Below are 9,692 nucleotides of genomic sequence, written 5' to 3'. Positions count from 1 at the left end.
GACCTTCTTGATCGTGGCAGGCCACGACGCAGCAGTAATGACGGTGATGGTTTTTCGAGACTGATCTAGGTCTCTCGGGCGGATCGGCGTCGCAGATTCCTTCTGCTGCCTGCATTTCGTCCTAAGGCACATGGAGCGTCGGTTTTCTAAAACCTAAGCCACGGCCAGGCCGCGGCGTGGTTGGTCACAAGTGACGAGCCTTGTCGCACTCACAAGAGTGCAGAAAAACGTGCGAATCGACGCAAAACGCAGGCTAGAAAGGTACGCCGCCATAGCCAGCGCTCACTACTACCCAACCTGGTACTACCCAGCCAGCTTTTCCTTGCTGCCACCAGGCGCCGCCACGTTACCTCAAACTCCAGCGCAAGAGGCCTATCGCAAGCGCTTCGACAATACAGTCGAATGCACCCAGTGCAGAGCCTGCGGAGAGCACGACGAAACAACGGAGCACATCGTCCTACTCTGCGAGAAGCTACCAACGCCACCGCACGAGGGCGCTACGCTTCCGCAGGCGTTGGGTTTCCGTTCTGCGAACGAGGGCTGCACGACGGATGCGGCAAACCAGGCGGCGGTTGCAGCGACGAAGCGCCGATTGACAGAGTGGTGGACGCTGGTGCGACACTAGAACAGTATTGTTTCGTCGGTATTTGCGTGTGTGTTTGCCGCTTCGCGTTTGATAGTGGTGTTTTTTATGTGTGTGTATATCCAGCCGGGGCACCTTTGGTAGGCGCCCACCCGTTACAAAGGGAAGGCTACATCATCATCATCATCATCATCATCATCACGCAGCTTTCTCAATTGAGCATGTAAACTAAAGCTGTCTCCGGTGCGGGTAAGATTTCTATATTGTGCTTTGCTGCTTTGAAATTGGATATACTAGGTGCATTGCGCACAAAATGTAGCTCAAGGATGAAATTATTTCATAAATAAATTGAAGCTAGAGCACATCTCGTTTCTTTGAATGCTCTCGACTGTCACTTGTCTTTGCACTCGAGGGACTCTTGGTGATGACAGAACTTTATCAAATAGGAACTAAGAATTTGTATTAGGAATGAGAGCTTCTTGAAGAAACTAATCAAAGCAAATATTTATTTACATCATCCAGATGTTAGGGGCGCTGTCAAAAAGATGTCACTGGAGCTTGATAGAGGGAATTGGTTCGCGGCCGTCAGGGCCTTCTGAACCGAGATCCGTGCCATCACAGCCGACCACGATTTCACCTTCGACTAAAATCCCGCTTCAAAAGAAACGTTGGCGCAACGGATATCTTACATACGTCGCAATTGATACGGGTAAATTCTACTACAAGATATCTGCGGGTTTCGCTACAAACACATGCCTGTATCGCCCCACGCGATTAGACATTCGATAAGTTGGGGCAACCAAAAGGAAATAAAAATAATAAGCCCCTGCCTGCACCACATACGTACAACAGGCTTAACCCAATTTGAAAATAAAATAGGCCCGTAGGCAAAATGTCATTTCACCACGGTGGAAAAATAAAAAGGAATAAGCTACTGTAGCGACCCACAACCGGGGGAGCGGGCCCGGGGAGACTCCCCTGATCTCCCCTGGGCAGTAGCGGAAGGGATGGGCAAATGGATGGAAAATTGGAAATCGGTTTGGGTTGTGGGAATTAGGTGGGATTAGGGACAGCAGGGATTTTGACCAGATTTGATTTGATTTGATCCTGAGTTCCTTTTCAGGCCTCCTTGAATGGCGAGCACTCAGTCCACCAATAGTGGACCCTCGGCGTCGAGCGTACTCCCACACCACAGAGAACGTTTTGTGGGCAATCTCCGACCGTCTGAGACAGGGAAAACCTACAGGGGCTCGACTAGGATCCCCTCCCCCAAGCCAGGTTCCGCCACCCCGACCGTCCCACAGTACTAAGATGACGGATTTTTCACACCACTCGTTCGGTGCTTCGGCTCTTACTCCACTGGTACTCGCACACGCAACAGTTATCCTTTAACGGTTTTCGCGCCGTTCGTGCCCACCGACGATCACCCCTGGCATAGGATGTGAAACTCCAATCCATTCTCCCACGCTTTCATGGTTGAAGTCTCCATTGATGTCCGCAGTTATCATCACACGCTACCATAAGGTAGCAAGGTAGCATGTTGTCTCTCTGCGATTTCGCCAGGTCTACTAACCGTTACTCAGACAACCGCCGGGTTTTCCCGCGTTTCGGAGCTTACTGGCCTCCCGAGCGTGCTACTTACTCCATCACCTTTCGTGTTTTCGGGCCAAAGGCGGCTTCCCCAAAACCAAAGCTTGGTTCGCCTAGCCGCATGCCCCCGCGAGGCACCGAGCTCTCCGGAATCGGAAACCAACGCGTCCGAGGCTGGGTGGTAGGCCCTCGTACCGAGAGGGAACCGTGTGACTTTCGATTTTGCGAATTTTGGAACGACCGCGTCTACCTGGGCGATCTCGTCGCTCGGCAAAACGACTAAGAACCGCGTCTACCGAGGCGCGAACACCAACGGCAAAACGACTAAGTCCCGACCGCGTCTACCGGGGCGACCACGCCAAAAGCAAACAAGTCGTTCTAGTCACCAGTTCTCCTTTTGAGCCGGATTCCACGTGCCCAGTCCGTGTTCCTGCTCGCACCTACCCTCCCACTTAGGCAACGGGCATCGTGGGCAAGACACGCTCACAATGTCGCGGAAAGTCTACTGAACCTTTCCTTGAGATTCGCAACCCCAACAGTGGGTTCCGGCGGCTCCACTCACCGCTGTGCGTTGCACCAAAACAAAACCTAGCAGCCGAAACCGCACCGGTCCGTATTTGGTGGTGGGGGGGGGGGGGGGGGGGGGGGCACGGGCAGGCCGCACAGTTGGATTTCCCCCCCACGCGATTAGACAGGCGGCACTGCGGCACTGCCGCGAGCGCCAATCGGAATGCTCGAACCATCCGTCTCGTCCGCCAACAGCAAAGTGATCGTACAATACCTTTCCGCCCCAAGCCCAAGCGGAGGCTGAAAGCGAGTGGTCCGCTCGCTGGCGGAATCCGCACAAAAAACTATCGTACAACGGCCTTAAGTGCACCACCAAAATTAAACTATCTCTGGCCAGTGGCACGATAACCGCACACGATGAGGTTAGAGTACTTAGTCTCTTTATCCACAAACATCGACGGGTAGATACAACACTAGCCACACTGCGCAAGGTGGGGGACCAGGTTGGCCGGATGGTCCGCTCGGTTTCCAAAAAACGCACGGGGTTACGGAGCAAAGGCGCCTTGCGGCGGCGCATGCTTGCGGGACCAATCGAGTACTCAACTCGACTCCTTACCTTCACCTGCGCAAGTTTGACGAGAACACCCTCGAGGTGATTCTCAGAAATATGTACAAGCGTGCCCTCGATCTCTCGGTGAACACGTCCAACCAGCGCCTCATGGGCCTGGGGATGGTAAACACTCTCGCGGAGCTTCGGGAGGCACACTTGACCAATCAATACACAAGACATTCAAAGACGCCGTCGGGACGCCGCCTGTTAGCCCGACTACACATCCACCACCCAACACTGATGGAAGAGCGCGTACGCATCCCCGAAGTCTGGAGATACGCCCTATACGTGCGTCCTCTTCCGGCCAACATGACACGTAACGACCACAGAGGCCTTGCGCGGACGGAGGCACTGACCTGCCACTATGGAAACAAACGCGGAATCTTCTACGTGTACGCCTCCGGCCCTCACAATACGGGGTGGTACACAGCCGCAGACGCCCACAAAAACGTCGTGGTGTTGGCCTAACGTTCCGAGCTCAAGACATAACACATGCGGAGGAGGGAGCGCCATTGCGCTAGCCGTCGTAGACCAGGACTCGCGAGTCATCATTACCGACTCTAGAGAGGCCTACAAAATATTCAACAGGGATACGCTCCTTTCTTTGCGTATTGCATCCTTCAAAATAGCGACTACCTCGGGGTCCCCGCATCTCGAACGATCGCATGGGCTCCTGCTCACATGGGCCTCAGAGGCAATGAAACGCAGATGCCGCCGCCCGAGCGGTCACTCTCCAAGAAACGCCTTCAGGCCCTTGCGAAACGGATCCTGAACCCAATCCGGCTTTACTTTTCGACAAATTACTGAATTATACCAATCCGGCCATGCAATTTATCCTAAGCCCTATAAGGGCCTTACAAAGACGGAGGAACCCACACTCCTCCGTCTTTACACGAAAACACTGCTGTGCCCGGCAGTTTTAAGGCACTTTGATCCTGCATGTACAGCAAAGTGTCCGTACTGGGCCGAGAAATCTCCGGACATCTTCCACATGATATGGGCATGTCAGACGACCCCGAACCTTGCCCCAAAACCCAACCCCACCTGGGAGGAATGGGAGGCACCCCTTATCGGCTGCTCCGACCTGGTGAGCCAGAAGGCCCTGGTCGAGGGCGCCCCAGCCGCGGCGGTTGCCAATGGGCTCCTGTACTAACGAGTGCACCTAGTCGTTGTGAGAGGTGGCCCTTTCCGGGATACCTCTAACTTCCTCCCTATTATGGAAGAATAACAAAGTTTTGCTGACAGACAGACAAGAGGGTAATTGAGCGGCTTACCTCTGGTTCAGATGTGCACAAGATATGTGAGACAGATAGGGCGTCATTTCCTCTCCTCAAAAACCAATCTACCCATTTTGCTCTCTGCTTTCCAAGTTTCCGCTCCATTGGTTTCGCAGCTCAAAACGCGACTAAGGTGTCCACTGCCGGTTACAACGGACAGCGGCGACGGCAACGCCGCGAAACGCAGAAACGGGAGCCAAAGAGCTGCGATCTAAAACAGCCATCCGAAACTTCGCGAGTGGCGGATTATCTGTCGCAGTGGTCCGACTGCTGGACGGCCCAAGGGGTGAGGGACCAAAGGGAGGTGGAATATTTCTGCATACCGGCACACACTGCAAACTCTGGGAACGAGAGGACTCATATGAATGCAGGAGGTTTCATCAGCAGAGCAGGTTAGCCGCCTGTTCCGGGCAGCTTCACGCAGATGGGCTGATGATTGATGACACTACAAACAATTATAAACTAGAACGGACGATTTATCTGCCCTTGGACAAGCAGTTGCTCAAGGCACAGGATTGCGTCTGGAGAAGACAGCAGACTAGATCTTTCCTCAATCCATATGTGTTGTAATGTACCGGAAAGAGGTTAAGCCAGAGAGCAGTTGATGACAGGAGCTAGCTACCTATGACTATATCTTATGGAAGGGTAGCATAACGCCACCGCGGCGGATATTATGCGGGATCCTTATCTCCAGTAGTGGGAGACCAAGGTCCAGACCAAGGAAGTGGAGTGCCACCCTTGTCGCCGTCAACCATGGATTAATGGCTATCTAACACGGAATCGCCCACATTTGCTTTGTGTCAAAATGAAATGTTTCCATCCATGCATGGATAAACAAAAACAATCAGGTTTAATTACACTTTTGCGAAAGCTTATCTACATGCTAAAGGGACGCGAATTAAAATATCGAAGCGACCAGCGAAATCATGAGCCTTATTGCCAGGCCCAGAGCGTGTTTGCTCTTTCGACGTCACCCTTAATCCCCTCAGGTGCAGCACATCCCTTCCAGGATCATCATCAGCAGCAGCCTGATTACGCTCACTGCAGGGCAAAAGGCCTCTCCAATGTCTCTCCAATTAACCCTGTCCTTCGCCAGTTACGGCCACCGTATTCCCGCAAATTTCTTAATCTCATCCACCCACCTAACTTTCTGCCGCCCACTGCTACGTCTGCCTTCTCTTGGAATCCACTCCGTTACACTTAAGGACCAGCGGCTATCTTGCCTTCGCATTACATGCCCTGCCCACATACACTTCTTCCTCTTGATTTCAATTAGGATATCATTAACGCGCGTTTGCTCTCTCACCCACTCCGACCGCTTCCGATCCATTAACGTTACACCTATCATTTTTCTTTCCATAGCTCGCTGCGTCGTCCTTAACTAAAGGTGAACCTTTTTTGTTAGCCTCCATGTTTCTGCCGCATAGGTGATCCGGTACGATACAGCTGTTGTATACTTTTCTCTTGAGGGATATTGGTAAACTGCCATTCATGATCTCAGAGAACCTGCCATATGCGCTCCACCCCATTCTTATTCTTCTAGTTATTTCTCGCTCATGATCGGGAACAGCTGTCCCTACCTGCCCTAAAAAGACATATTCTCTTAGTACTTCCAGCACCTGGCTACGAATTGCGAACTGCTGTTCCGTTGCTAGGCTGTTGAACATTACCTTGGTTTTCTGCATGTTCATTTTTAGGGAGTGGCTATTCTCCGGGCAGCCGTGAGAATTCCGCTCCCACAATTCTCACGGCACTCGCCTCTGATTGGCTGTACATGGTCACATGATAACTGTCGGTAGAATAACATTTTGTTATTCTCCTGGCAGCCGTGAGAATTCCCCTCCCACAATTCTCACGGCACTCGCCTCTGATTGGCTGTACACGGTCACATGATAACTGCCGGTAGAATAACATTTTGTTATTCTCCTGGCAGCCGTGAGAATTCCCCTCCCACAATTCTCACGGCACTCGCCTCTGATTGGCTGTACACGGTCACATGATAACTGCCGGTAGAATAACATTTTGTTATTCTCCTGGCAGCCGTGAGAATTCCGCTCCCACAATTCTCACGGCACTCGCCTCTGATTGGCTGTACATGGTCACATGATAACTGTCGGTAGAATAACATTTTGTTATTCTCCTGGCAGCCGTGAGAATTCCCCTCCCACAATTCTCACGGCACTCGCCTCTGATTGGCTGTACACGGTCACATGATAACTTCCGGTAGAATAACATTTTGTTATTCTCCTGGCAGCCGTGAGAATTCCGCTCCCACAATTCTCACGGCACTCGCCTCTGATTGGCTGTACACGGTCACATGATAACTGTCGGTAGAATAACATTTTGTTATTCTCCTGGCAGCCGTGAGAATTGCCCTCCCACAATTCTCACGGCACTCGCCTCTGATTGGCTGTACACGGTCACATGATAACTGTCGGTAGAATAACATTTTGTTATTCTCCTGGCAGCCGTGAGAATTCCCCTCCCACAATTCTCACGGCACTCGCCTCTGATTGGCTGTACACGGTCACATGATAACTGCCGGTAGAATAACATTTTGTTATTCTCCTGGCAGCCGTGAGAATTCCCCTCCCACAATTCTCACGGCACTCGCCTCTGATTGGCTGTACACGGTCACATGATAACTGCCGGTAGAATAACATTTTGTTATTCTCCTGGCAGCCGTGAGAATTCCGCTCCCACAATTCTCACGGCACTCGCCTCTGATTAGCTGTACACGGTCACATGATAACTGTCGGTAGAATAACATTTTGTTATTCTCCTGGCAGCCGTGAGAATTCCCCTCCCACAATTCTCACGGCACTCGCCTCTGATTGGCTGTACACGGTCACATGATAACTGCCGGTAGAATAACATTTTGTTATTCTCCCGACAGCCGTGAGAATTCCTCTCCCACAATTCTCCCTATATTACATGACAATAAGTTGCACTCAGTTATTGAACCTGCAAGACTTGTGACCACAGATGTTTTCCTTGAGTGTGAGAGACCAGTGCGTTTAGCGACGGGCTCTGCAGACAAGCCCACCGACGTCGGCGTCGTCGGCAAGCACCGATTGTTGACGGGTGAGTTCGATGATGACACAGTATTTGAGTCTGTGTCCCTTGACGTCATTTGCTGTGGGTGAAAATGTCCAGTGGCACCTCGGCCATTATTAAAAAATTACATTATGTTTCACTGAGTGCATGTGATTGAAACCTTCAAGAAGGCACCTCCTACATTCATGAAAATTATCAAACAGTTAGCTAGCTTTCTAAATTTCGTATCTGTACGCCTTTAAAGCTTGAATATGAATCTTAGTATTCTTCAGGAAGACGCGAGATTCGCATGTATAAAGAATATCGCTAAAACACAGACGTGCTAAACTTTGGCCTATTCCTCGCTTAGAAGAGGCGGTATTACACGGCATGAAGGCTGGTCTGTAGCTTAGGAAGGAACTTAAATGGAGACCGTCCACAGCTTCTGGCGACATTGTCTGTGAGAGGTTTTCAGTACCGACCCTTTTCTTCCTTGGGGTCTGGGCCTAAACAAAAAATGGCCGCGCACCAGTGTTTTCTTGAACGGTCTGCAGTAAAAGAATTTACACCATGTGAGCATCGACTTAAGTGCTTCGCTGCCCGACTTTCCGGGAGCGTTTACTTTCAAGATAAGCTGAGTGGCCGTTTATGTCTTCAGTTATGTTACTTAGCTCGTTCCGTTCTTTGGCGCTCCAGCTTACCGAAAGCGCCAATTGGCGTCGCCAGAGCAGCCAACCATGCCACCGCTCGCAGTATCCACCACTTGTTTCTCCCGACAGCACGAACATTCCAAAAAAGTAGCCGAGAGGAATGACTACCGAAGCAAAGCGAAAAGAAAAGAGTAAACCTGGTATCAAACACTGCCCCGATGCGCGAACTGTCATCGGCCGAAACCAATCTTGGGTAAAAGCGTCCCTTGGCTCGCTTTTCCTACATGCACAGCCGAAAAAGACGACGATTTGCCTATCCGTAAAAACAAGCGTTCGTGTTTACCCATTCCATGTCCAGCACCATAAAAGACGCGCGGCTCTGCTGATAGCAGTATTGACTCGAACGCCCGTCACGCAGTTCTCGGAGGTCACGAATGGCGCGACCCCTCCCGGTGAAAAATGAACGCACCAAGGGGTGGCGAAGGAATATGGGAGATTCGGCAGGAGGGCGAAGAAATGGTAAGCCAGGGGAGACCGGGACCGATGGCTTGTCTCCACAAACAGCGGGTGGGTCCGAGTTCCATGAGATTGCGACCGCTGCATAAAGAAAAAGAGCTTAACACGCCTCTTCAGCAATGGTAGACAACCGGCAGTATACGGTGCATAGCGTCTCCTTGCCGAGAACAAAACTTTGGTATCCTTGCCTATGAGTTTGGCATGAACCACTATAATTTTTTTTTACAGTAAACGGCCCTAAATAACAAGCACGCCTAAAAGTTGATGGAGAACATTCTCACCTTCCTTTTCTGCTATGTGCGCCTAGGAATAGGCGTACACTTGCGTAGTGTTATGTGTTGCGTTGCGTTGCATTTTGTTTTCTCGCCACGGGATGTGCCATTGTAATGTGGGGGTGCGATTTGGTGTAATATGACCAGTTAAGGAATTCCGACGAGTTATGGCTTTCCTTACGAACCACTTCTGTACGTTATAGAGGAGAAGGGAAAAGGTGTTTCAGGTTACACTCCAGCCAACGCTGGCATACTCAAGTCTAGGATTACAAGGCTCCGGTTCATTTGTCTATACAGCATGCTCCACTGAGTCACTATGCCTAGCAGATGCAAACACGTGTTCTTGGCCCCAAATATATGAGCAAAACTTGCAACGGGTACACACCTGGACACTTATAGGTCATAGATAGCAGTTACCCTCGTAACGGTCAGGTCACTGAGGGTGTAGGAAAACTCGACCGGGGTGTTCTTGTACGTGAAAGATATCAGTACGGTCTTATTCGCTCCCTGTAAGCGCTGCCTACAAGTGACTTCTTGAGTGCGGCTATGCCCCTTCTTCTTATGGCTTGTGCTCTTGATTGCGTCATTTGTATTGTACTTGAGTTTTGTTTTTTATGATTTGAACAAGGCGTTCAGCACTTATCAACTGAG

Source organism: Amblyomma mixtum, chromosome 8 (assembly GCF_055824585.1).
Source record: "Amblyomma mixtum isolate Tamu chromosome 8, ASM5582458v1, whole genome shotgun sequence".
Taxonomy (NCBI): Eukaryota; Metazoa; Arthropoda; class Arachnida; order Ixodida; family Ixodidae; genus Amblyomma; species Amblyomma mixtum.
Note: the sequence above shows the minus strand (reverse complement) of the source record.